The following is a 12,023-nucleotide window of genomic DNA, read 5'->3' on the forward strand; positions in this document are numbered from 1 at the left end:
TCTATAAGATTTCATTCAATAAGCACCCTAAAAGTATTTAATTTAGCTTAATTATTTCCATAAAATCTGACACTTTTTTTTCGTTTATTGATTTCAGGAATTTGTCATGCAGGAGACATAGAGTTTGCTTTGTTGTGATGTTCTGACTTATAACAATAATTAATAGTAATAATAATGTTCAATTACTGGAAACTGCTAAACATGAAATATTGAATGTGGGTCGGGGCAGAATCTTTTTAGAAACAGAAGAAAACAGAATACACTGTAAGTCTATTTTTAGGTATTTCTGGTAAGTAAAACTTAGGCTGTGCAACGTTTTTTTCTGAAACCCTTGAATGATCATGAGATAAAAGCACTCAGTTACAAGAGATTAAGAGTGCTTCACATATCCCAAGTTTAGGGTGATGAATGGTGTTGTCTTTTGGCAATCTCAGCAGAAGACAAAAATAGAAAAGGGAATATATCAGAAAGTCCTGTAGATGAGCCTTTTGTCCAATGGTGTGAACCCAGTGACACCCATGGAAAACCCACAAGGTTCTAGAAAAAAATTTACATTAGCAGAAACCTACCAGCTTGAACTGAATGGGACAGATCAGAGGCTATCAACTTTCCACAGCTACTCATCTGCAAACACATTCAGGCATTAAAGGAAGGATGAATGAAATACTCAGAAAGCAGAACATAGAGCCCAGGGGGTGCAGTTGAGAGCTGAGAGTGTGCGCTGAGGGCCACAGGGCAGACCAAGAGCCATGGACGATTGTTTCTAGCCCTAGACGCTGGTGGTTCAGGCCCTGCAGGTTTGTAAACCTGCTTTGCACCGATGACTCCCTTTTACTTTCCTTTCCCATGTATATTGCTTTTTATTGTAAATTTTTAAAACTTTATGTTAGAAAAGCACACACACATTCTTCAACTTTTCCAAACAATATTTTATAGCATAGAGTCATTGCACATATTTTGCTAAATGTATTTCTAAGTATTTCATGTCTTTGATGCTATTGCACATGAAATTGTTTCACGTTGCTCATTACTAATATATTGAAATAACATGGATTTTTACTTATTGGTTTTGTGCTTTGTGATTTTGTGAAATTTGTTTACTAGTTTTTTTTTTTTTTTTTGACAGACAGACTGGACAGTGAGACAGAGACAGAGAGAAAGGTCTTCCTTTTCCGTTGGTTCACCCCCCCCCCCCAATGGCTGCCGTGGCCGGCGCACTGAGGCCAGTGCACTGTGCTGATCAGAAGCCAGGAGCCAGGTGCCTCTCCTGGTGCCCCATGCAGGTGCAGGACCCAAGTTCTTGGGCCATCCTCCACTGCACTCCCTGGCCACAGCAGAGAGCTGGACAGGAAGAGGAGCAACTGGGACAGAATCCGGCGCCCCAATCAGGACTAGAAACCGGGGTGCCAGCACCGCAGTGGAAGATTAGCCTATTGAGCCTTGGTGCCGACTTTATTTACTAGTTTTATAATAGTTTGCGGGAGATTTTTTTTTTTGGATTTTCAATGTATAATGTATAAAATATCTGTGAATTATGAAAAATTTTCTTCTCATTTTTTAAAAATATCTTTTAGTTACTTTGGTGTTCTGCCTGGGACCTCCACTACAGTCTTTAACAGTAATGGTGAAAATAATCCCAAAGGGACAAATACCACTTGTTCTCCCTGATAGGTGACAACTAACTGAGCACCAAAAAGGAAACCTGTTAAAGTGAAATGAACACTATGAGAAACGGTGACTTGATCAGCCCTCACCCTGACTGTTGATGAGCAACTTAATATGTTATCCCTCTTAGTATTTTTTGTTTGTTTATTCTACTTAATACTTTTGGTTGAATACTGTAATCAATACACAATTCTTCTTAAGTGCTGAAACTTAACTGAAAAGTGATCGCTGTTAAATATAAGAGTGGGAATAAGAGAGGGAAGAGATGTGCAATTCGGGGCATGCTCAAGCTGACTTACCTCAAACGGTAGAGTTAGAAACATACCAGGGGATTCCAATTCAATCCCATCAAGGTGGCATGTACCAATGCCATCTCACTAGTCCCAGTGATCAATTTCTGTTCACAATTGATCATAATGATAGGACTAAGAACCAAAGGGAGCACATAAACAAGACTAGTGTCTGCAAATACTAGCTGATAGAATAAAAAAGGGAGAGAATGATCCAACATGGGAAGTGAGATACACAGCAGACCCATAGAATGGCAGATGTCCTAAATAGCACTCTGGCCTCAGAATCAGCCCTTAAGGCATGCGGATCTGGCTGAAATGCCCATGAGAGTATTTCAGGCATGGAAAGCCAAGACACTCTAGCGAAACAAAACAAAACAAAACAAAACAAAACAAAACACCTAAATGAAAAATCTCCGTGAGTGAGATCCCAGTTGAAAGAATGGGTCATCAAAGAAGGAGGTACCTTTCTCTGAAGGGAGGAGAGAACTTCCACTTTGACCATGGCCTTGTCTAAATATGATCAGAGTCAGTGAACTCAGGGGGCTTCCATATCCTTGGCAGCTCATGACAAGAGCCTAGGGTGATTACTGATGCCATAAACAAGAGTGTCAATTTGTTAAGTCAACAACAGGAGTCACTGTGCACTTATTCCTCATGTAGGATCTTTGTCCTTAGTGTGCTGTACATTGAGATTTAATGCTATAACTAGTACTCAAACAGTATTTTTCACTTTATGTTTCTGTGTGGGAGCAAACTATTGAAATCTTTACTTAATGTATGCTGAACTAATCTTTTTATATAAAGAGAATTGAAAATGAATCTTGATGTGAATGGAAGGGGAGAAGGAGTGGGAAAGGTGAGGGTTGCGGGTGGGAGGGACGTTATGGGGAGGAAGCCATTGTAATCCATAAACTGTACTGTGGAATTTTATATTCATTAAATAAAAGTTAAAAAAAAATACCAGCCTTATTTTGTTCATTCAGTTGGAAAGCATTTCTATTTTACTATTATATGATCTTAAAATATATTTAATAGATACATTTTATGAGTGTATGTATTATACATATATAGTAGATTGTATATATATGATTGTATATATATTTTTTTGATAGGCATAGTGGACAGTGAGAGAGAGAGACAGAGAGAAAGGTCTTCCTTTTGCCGTTGGTTCACCCTCCAATGCCTCCGTGGCCGGTGCACTGCGGCAGGTGCACCGCTGCGGGCTCACCGCGCTGATCCGAAGGCAGGAGCCAGGTACTTATCCTGGTCTCCCATGGGGTGCAGGGCCCAAGTACTTGGGCCATCCTCCACTGCACTCCTTGGCCACAGCAGAGAGCTGGCATGGAAGAGGGGCAACCGGGACAGAATCCGGTGCCCCGACCGGGACTAGAACCCGGTGTGCCTGCGCCACAAGGCGGAGGATTAGCCTAGTGAGCCGCGGCGCCGGCCTAGTATATTGTATATTGTACATATTTTTTCAAATTTAGGAAGTTTTGTTTACTCCTAGTTGGATGAAATAATTTATTATGAGGTTGAATTATCAAATATATATATATTCTGCATTTAAGTTCATCCTATGATTTTTCCATTTAGTCCGTTGATATGATTGTTAATATGAAAATGAAAGATAAATTACTTGCTTTTCAAATATCATTCCAGTCTTGAACACTTGGAATAAACTACCTTTATCAGGATAGATTGTGTGTTCAAAAAATTTTGTCTATTTAAAAAAAATCATTGAATCTGTGGGTAAAAATTTGTTCATAATATCCTCTTATTATGGCTTTTAATATTTTTTAAGATTTATTTACTTATTTAAACATCAGAACTACACAGAGAGTGGAGAGGCAGAGAGAGAGAGAGGTCTTCCATCTGATGGTTTACTCTCCAATTGGCTGCGACGGCCGGAGATGTGCCGATCCGAAGCCAGGAGCCAGGTGCTTCTTCAAGGTCTCCCAAGCGTGGGCAGGGGCCCAAAGACTTGCACCATTTTCTACTGCTATCCCAGGCCACAGCAGAGAGCTGGATTGGAAGTTGAGCAACTGGATCTCGAAGTGGCACCCATATGGGATATGGCGGCGTTTCAGGCCAGGGCATTAACCCACTGTGCCACAGTGCCGGCACTGGCTTTTAATATTTTTAAAAGATTTATTTATTTATTTGAAAGGGAGTGCTACAGAAAGAAAGGGGGAATCAGAAACAGCGAGAGAGAGAGAGAGAGAGAGAGCGAGAGCAGTTTCGTTTGCTGATTAACTCCCCAGATGGCTACAATGGCTGGGACTGGGCCAAGTGAGAGCTGGGAGCTTGGAATCTGGAATTCCATCTAGATTTCCCACATGGATGGCAGAGATCCAAGCACTTGGTTTATCTTCTGCTGCTTTCCCAGGCACAATAACAGAGAGATGGATCAGAAGTCGCGCTGCTGGGTTTCTAACCGCCACTCACACGGGATGCTGGCACTGCAAATGGCAGCTTAACCACCATACCACAACACCAACTCTAGTACACAGGACCTTAAAGCAGACTGCTTAGGATTTCCACACTACATGGCCAGAAAAATTAACAACTCCTTTGGACCTAGTAAGGACACAGAAATAATATTGTTAGTATGACAGGGTCTCGTTCACAAGAACCAGGCAAAGCTGGTGTGATATACAGGGACCAGTGACTGAGGCCCAGTGGGCATACTGCATGTTCCTTGGATTCTAGGCTCCATAGTTGGTAATAAGACCAGCTGAATTCTTCTTTCCTTCAACACTTTGGCAATAAGTAAGCTTGCTGGAGCTGCCATGCAGTTCAGAGGGAAATGGAGAGACCACAGTATTGTGTGAGATGGAGCTTTCATCTCCCTTGAAAAGTCAGGGCACAAAGTAGAATTTACATTTAATTATTAAACAGATGCAAAAATTTCTTTTGCTTGAATGTATGTGAATATATTAGGTACACAATAATCTTAACAATTTTTAATAGAAATTGTACTTTGTTAAATGACACAATTCTTTCTTCTAGATTAGAAAAGCATAAGTGTCATGCAAAGAACATTAATATAATCTCTCACTTTATTTAAATATTTGTCACCCCAGAAAAAAACCAATCACGTTACAGATTTCAAAGAAGCCAAAGTCTGATTTCTTTTCTTTGATTTTGCCTTCTTCATGAACATGCTGTGTTCATAGCATTCTGTTTCTTTCCCCTTAGCCTGAACTCAGCATGGCGAGATGCTCTCGAGCGGATTCTGGATTGTGTCATGAAGCATGCTTTGTCCTTGAACCTCAGGTGCCATGTGACAGCCTCCTCCTCAGAGAGAACTGGCAGACTGGCAGGATAGCAATTGTGTTCCACACAGGGAACTATCACAAGGGAACATTCACACAACAGAAAGGGGAAAAGGCAAACCCCAGATTTCAGCACATCATTTAATTTACTCCAGACAGTGTGTAGGTTATATAATTAAGACCCTTCTTACTGAAATTCTTTTACATTTTATTTAAAGATGTGAATATTTTTTCATTAAGAAAATTAGAATGATCTCTCCACTCTCACTCTGAATTTTCTAACTATTACATTATGATAATTGTGCTAGGAAATGTCAGCCCTAATTTATCTGTACATGGTGTCTCACTCCCACCTCCATTTCCACTCACACATTTACTTTGTAAATTGCTTCAGACTCTCTAATGTCAGTCAGTTTCATTAAAGGACAATTAACGGTCATGGAGAGGTAGTCTATTATCTGACTGCTTGATTCTAGGTTCCTCTGTGACTTGTTCTGGCCAACAGAATGTGTTAGAAGTGATAGTGTGTGGATTCTGAGTGTAGGCTTCAGGAAGGTGTGTATAGTTTTGCTTTTCTATTGAAATCATGGCACGAGTCTACAGCCAGATGACCTCCTGTATGTGACAGTCAAGCCATGACCAGTGGAGCTGCTGACTGGATCCACAGCTGACTCAGATGCATGAGAGTCTAGCAAGAATGCAGGAGCACCAAGGTGACTTGTAATAAGTGCTTGTTTCAAGGCCCTAAAATGGGAGGTTGTTATGTAGCAGTGCTAACTGATATATTTAATAATTAGTTTTCTCTTCAAACAATTTATTTGGCCCTAAAATATCTTAAAGGCCCTTGGATATTCAGACACAGATTTATAATTCATGTAATGTTTTATTGTATTACATTGAAATTTTTCATGTGAATTGGGTATCGGGCTATTCTGTTTAGTATTTATTTACGTGATCTGTGTTAATTGGCTAGGCCTGCCATAATGAAATACCACAGGCTAGGTGAGTTACATGATAGAAAGTTGTTTCTCAGAATTTTGGAGGTTGAGGAGTTAAAGATCATGCTGTGAGTCACTTTGGTTCCTGATAAGCAGTCCATTTCTGGTTTGTCTTCTTGTTGTGTCCTTGTGGGAGAGAGAGGTGGACAGAGAGGGAGAGGGAGAGAAAGAAACTCAAGCTTTGATGTTTTTTATAAGGACTTAATTTTACTGGATCAGGGTTCCACAGTCATGACTGTGTTAATTGTAATTATTTTCTGACCCCAGATTCAATTTGAAATTAAGGCTTCAACATATGAATTTTTGGGGATACAATTCAGTCCAAGAGATCATATGGTTTGACCTCTGAGTATGATTAGTTATGTATAGATTTTTATATCAAAGGGTATCAAAAACCTTATTTAAAATATTCTTGGTACTGAAAGTTCAAAAACCATTCTGGTAATAATTCACTGCTCTTAGAGTCGGTAGGCTCTCATTTTTTCTTTTTCTTTTTTTTTAACTTTTATTTAATGAATATAAATTTCCAAAGTACAGAATATGGATTACAATGGCTTCCTCCCCATAACGTCCCTCCCACCCGCAACCCTCCCCTTTCCTACTCCCTCTCCCCTTCCATTCACATCAACATTCATTTTCGATTCTCTTTATATACAGAAGATCAGTTTAGCATACATTAAGTAAAGATTTCAACAGTTTGCTCCCACACAGAAACATAAAGTGAAAAATACTGTTTCAGTACTAGTTATAGCATTAAATCTCAATGTACAGCACACTAAGGACAAAGATCCTACATGAGGAGTAAGTGCACAGTGACTCCTGTTGTTGACTTAACAAATTGACACTCTTGTTTATGGTCTCAGTAATCACCCTAGGCTCTTGTCATGAGCTGCCAAGGCTATGGAAGCCCCCTGAGTTCACCGACTCTGATCATATTTAGACAAGACCATGGTCAAAGTGGAAGTTCTCTCCTCCCTTCAGAGAAAGGTACCTCCTTCTTTGATGACCCATTCTTTCCACTGGGATCTCACTCGTGGAGATCTTTCATTTAGGTTTTTTTCCCCCCACCCAGAGTGTCTTGGCTTTCCATGCCTGAAATACTCTCATGGGCTTTTCAGCCGGATCTGCATGCCTTAAGGGTTTATTCTGAGGCCAGAGTGCTGTTTAGGACATCTGCCATTCTATGGGTCTGCTGTGTATCTCACTTCCCATGTTGGATCATTCTCTCCCTTTTTTATTCTATCAGCTAGTATTTGCAGACACTAGTCTTGTTTCTGTGATCCCTTTGGTTCTTAGTCCTATCATTATGATCAATTGTGAACAGAAATTGATCACTGGGACTAGTGAGATGGCATTGGTACATGCCACCTTGATGGGATTGAATTGGAATCCCCTGGTATGTTGCTAACTCTACCGTTTGAGGTAAGTTAGCTTGAGCATGCCCCGAATTGCACATCTCTTCCCTCTCTTATTCCCACTCTTATATTTAACAGTGATCACTTTTCAGTTAAGTTTCAGCACTTAAGAAGAATTGTGTATTGATTACAGTATTCAACCAAAAGTATTAAGTAGAACAACAAAAAAAATACTAAGAGGGATAACATATCAAGTTGCTCATCAATAGTCAGGGTGAGGACTATCAAGTCACCGTTTCTCATAGTGTTCATTTCACTTTAACAGATTTCCTTTTTGGTGCTCAGTTAGTTGTCACCTATCAAGGAGAACAAGTGGTATTTGTCCCTTTGGGATTGGCTTATTTCACTCAGCATAATGTTTTCCAAATTCCTAACAGGGATCACTTTTCAGTTAAAATTTAAACACCTAAGAATAATTGTGTGTTAATTACAGAGTTCAACCAATGGTACTAGAACAAAAAAAAAATACTAAAATGGATAAAGTATTACATTTTTTCTACTTATAAACAATTTTTTGAAATTGAACATTTTCAACTCATTTTAGCACTTGTACTTTCTTCTGCACTGCTAGGGAATGAATGATCAGTATGTTATCAAAGGTTCATTGCTTGAAGGCAGATGGTCATATTATTATTTCCTCTCCTCATTATGTTTATCGATTTTCAACTTTATGATTTTCAGGACTGTATCTACAACCACAAGTAGTATAAATTAGGATCTCTGGAGATTGTTTCTTCTAGACAACATTTGAAAGTTTCTTAAATTGAATAACTGATTATATAAAGCATGGTGTTCCCATGCCTCCCATAAGATAATATTCAGAGCTACATAAGCGTCTACCTCCACTGGAGGAAAATGCACATACAAGGAATTTCTTTGAAGATAATAAGAAATACGTATTCTTCGTTGGTATAACTAATGTTTATTTTAGTATAGATATTGATATCTCGTATTTAATTTCTAACCTTTATTAACAATAATTATATGTATTCATGGGCCACAGTGTGAACTTTCAATACATATACACAATGTGTACTGATAAAACAGGGGAATCAACATTTACTCTTCTTTGACATTATTTTATGGTAGGAGGTTTGCAGCTTTTGTATTCTGTTTGTTTCACACAATGTGGTCCAGCTTATTGTGAACTATGGTCTTCCCATTATGCTGTGTAGCACTAGAAACTCTTTCTTTCAATATAATTCTGCTTTGGTACCTACTAGCCAAACTCTCTCTACACCTCCTACCCCTTTTAACCACTAGTACTCACCATTTTGTGCTCACATTAAGGTTATTTATTTATTTATTTTAGCTTCTGTATATGATGGAAATGGGTAGTATTTGTTTTCTGTATTTGGTTTATTTCATTTAACACAGTGCCCTCCAGTTCTATCCATTTTTTGGCAAATTAGAGGGTTTTATTATTTTTATGGATGAATAATACTGTATGGTGTTTAATTTTTTATCCTCCCCTCTGATGATGGCCACCTTTGTTGATTCCATATGTTGGCTATTCTGAACAGTGATGCAATAAACAGAGTAGAGCACTTATCACTTTGATACAGTGATATCTTTTGGATATCATGCTTTTTGGATATACCCACTAACAGCATTGTTGGCATTTCTTATATTTTAAGAAGTATCCAACGCTGGCGCCGTGGCTCACTAGGCTAATCCTCCGCCTTGCGGCGCCAGCACACCGGGTTCTAGTCCCGGTCAGGGCGCCGGATTCTGTCCCGGTTGCCCCCCTTCCAGGCCAGCTCTCTGCTATGGCCCAGGAGTGCAGTGGAGGATGGCCCAAGTGCTTGGGCCCTGCACCCGCATGGGGGACCAGGAGAAGCACCTGGCTCCTGGCTTCGGATCAGCGTGATGTGCTGGCCGTAGCACGCCGGCCGTGGTGGCCATTGGAGGGTGAACCAATGGCAAAGGAAGACCTTTCTCTCTCTCTCTCTCTCTCTCTCTCTCACTGTCCACTCTGCCTGTCAAAAAAAAAAAAAAAAAGTATCCATATTGTTTTTAGGAGTGGCTGTACTAATTTACACTCCCACCAATAGTATATGAAAGTTACTTTTTCTCCACATCCTTGCCAGCATTTGTTACTTTCTGTCCTTTTGATAATAGCTTTTTTAATAGGGGTGACGTTATATCTCATTTTAGTTATTACTTTTATCTTGCTGATGGCTAGTGACATTGAGCATTTTTTTTTCAAGTACTTGTTGGCCATTTGTATTTCTTGTCTTGAGAACTGCCTATTCAGTTCTTATATTCATTTCTGAAGTGAATTGCATTTTGTTGTTGCTGATTTTTTTTGAGTTCCTAGTACATTCTGTATTTTAATCTTTTATCAGATAAGTATTTGCAAATATTTTCCCTATCCTGTCAGATACCTCTTCACTTTATGAATTGTTTCCTTTGCAATGCAGAAACTTCTGAGTTTGATATAGTCCCATTTCTCTTGTTTTGCTTTTATTATCTGTACCTTTAGGGTGTTATCTAAGAAAGCATTGCCTATGCCAATTTCTTAAGGGGTTGCCCTTTGATTTTCTTGTAGGAATTTCATAATTTCAGATCTCACCTTTATAGTTCGATCCATCTTGATTTGATTTTTGTATATATAGAGAGGTGGAGATCTCATTTAATTCTACACATGTATACCCAATTTTTCCAGCTAGTTGGCCTTGACATCTACAATGAACATGAGTGTGGTGTTGTCTTCTATCTTCTTCAAGGCAAACTCAGTGGTCAGAGAGAGCTTGCTGAAGCTTGTTTCTCTTGGAGGGGCTCATCTGAGGATGTTTGAGCTGCTGTGGAGTGATAGCGTCTTGGCTGTAGGAACCTGGATGACATGTGGATCTTCTTTTTGTGCCTGTGGCTAACTTCCAGCACTGTCTTCTTGGTCTTAAAAACATTTTATTTGGCTTCAGCTTTAGATTGGTATGAACTTCCTCTTCTGCCTTCAGCACCATCTTGTTTATTATTGTTATTGTTGTTATTATTTTGCACAGTATCATGTTGGCTATTCTGGGTCTTTTGTGATTCCTTATGAATTTTAGGATTTTTTTCCTAATTCTGTAAAACATGCTATTGGTATTTTGATAGAGATTGTATTGACTCTGTTGATTGTTTTAGGTCATATGGACACTTTAATAATATTATTTCTCCCAATCAATGAGCAAGGGATATCTTTCCATTTCTGTGTGTTCTTGATGATTTTGTTTATCAGTGTTTTATAATTTTACCCTTTCTTTGGAGTTCCAGTGGGCTTTCACTGAGATAAAGAATGAAAATTCAGATTTTATCAGCCGTCTTTTCGGAACCTTTAAAACCTCAATAGACTCTGGTCCATAAATGTGTACATACAACAAAATACATCACAACAAAAACAGAGATGTACTGGAACATTTGCCAAGTAATAGAAAGCCAATTTTCCCTTTCCCCAAATATTTTTAAAGTTTTGAATTCCAACTGATCACTTCTTAGTGGAAGTGGTCTCTTAGAATTTTCTTCCATTTTTTTGCAGCCAAAGTATAATAATTTATGTTTCAAATCAGGGAAGTGACATGGTTTTCTCCAGCCACCCCTCCTCCACAACCACTGGACAAAATACAGTATCCTATAACTTAAAAACCCACCCCTATCCCCACCCTTGCCTTGCCCAGCATTGTCACTGGAGGATTTAGATACACTTCTTTTGGACTGTTGGCTGTGAAGGGGCAGAGTCCAGACGCAAGGCTAGCTCCCTCTGACCTCACGAACTGTTACAACCTTTGGGCACTTAATTCTTTATCCCAAAGATAAGCTGTTAGATCAGGGGAGAGATTTGTCTTTGAGAGTTTTAAGATACTATCTTTAGGTATATAAAGTAGAGCCTTAAGTTCACCAAAATACTCTTAAGTTCACAAAAAAGCTGACTCATTTCAGGTCCTATGAGGCAAATAATTTTGTTTAATAAAGGTATTTGGCCAGAAAATGATTCCACAATATGAGTGTTCATTGCAGAGATATATCACTTCTTGTTTAAATTTATTTATAAATACTTACTTTTTTTTAGTTATTGTGAATTGGGATTTTGTTGTTGTTGTTGACTTCCATTTCAGCAAGATCACAATTGGTATACAAATATGCTACTGTTTTTTGCATGTCAGTTAGGTTGTTTCTTTGACTTTGGTTCTAGCTGAGCCCAGAAATCTAACCTCTGAGTGATTTCTTCAGTTGTAATCAATGTCAGTTTTGTCTGTGAATGCCACAGTGGTCTAGCCTACAGCAGTTTGTGGAGATAGTACTATGAACTTTGAAGTGGATATGGGCTTCTTAAGGTGTGTATTTTCATTCCCTAGAGTTGGCTGTCAGTCCCACTAGGGCTTGTCATGGCTGTAG

Source organism: Oryctolagus cuniculus, chromosome 7, assembly GCF_051225735.1.
Source record: "Oryctolagus cuniculus isolate XC-2025 breed Fujian yellow rabbit chromosome 7, ASM5122573v1, whole genome shotgun sequence".
Taxonomy (NCBI): domain Eukaryota; kingdom Metazoa; phylum Chordata; class Mammalia; order Lagomorpha; family Leporidae; genus Oryctolagus; species Oryctolagus cuniculus.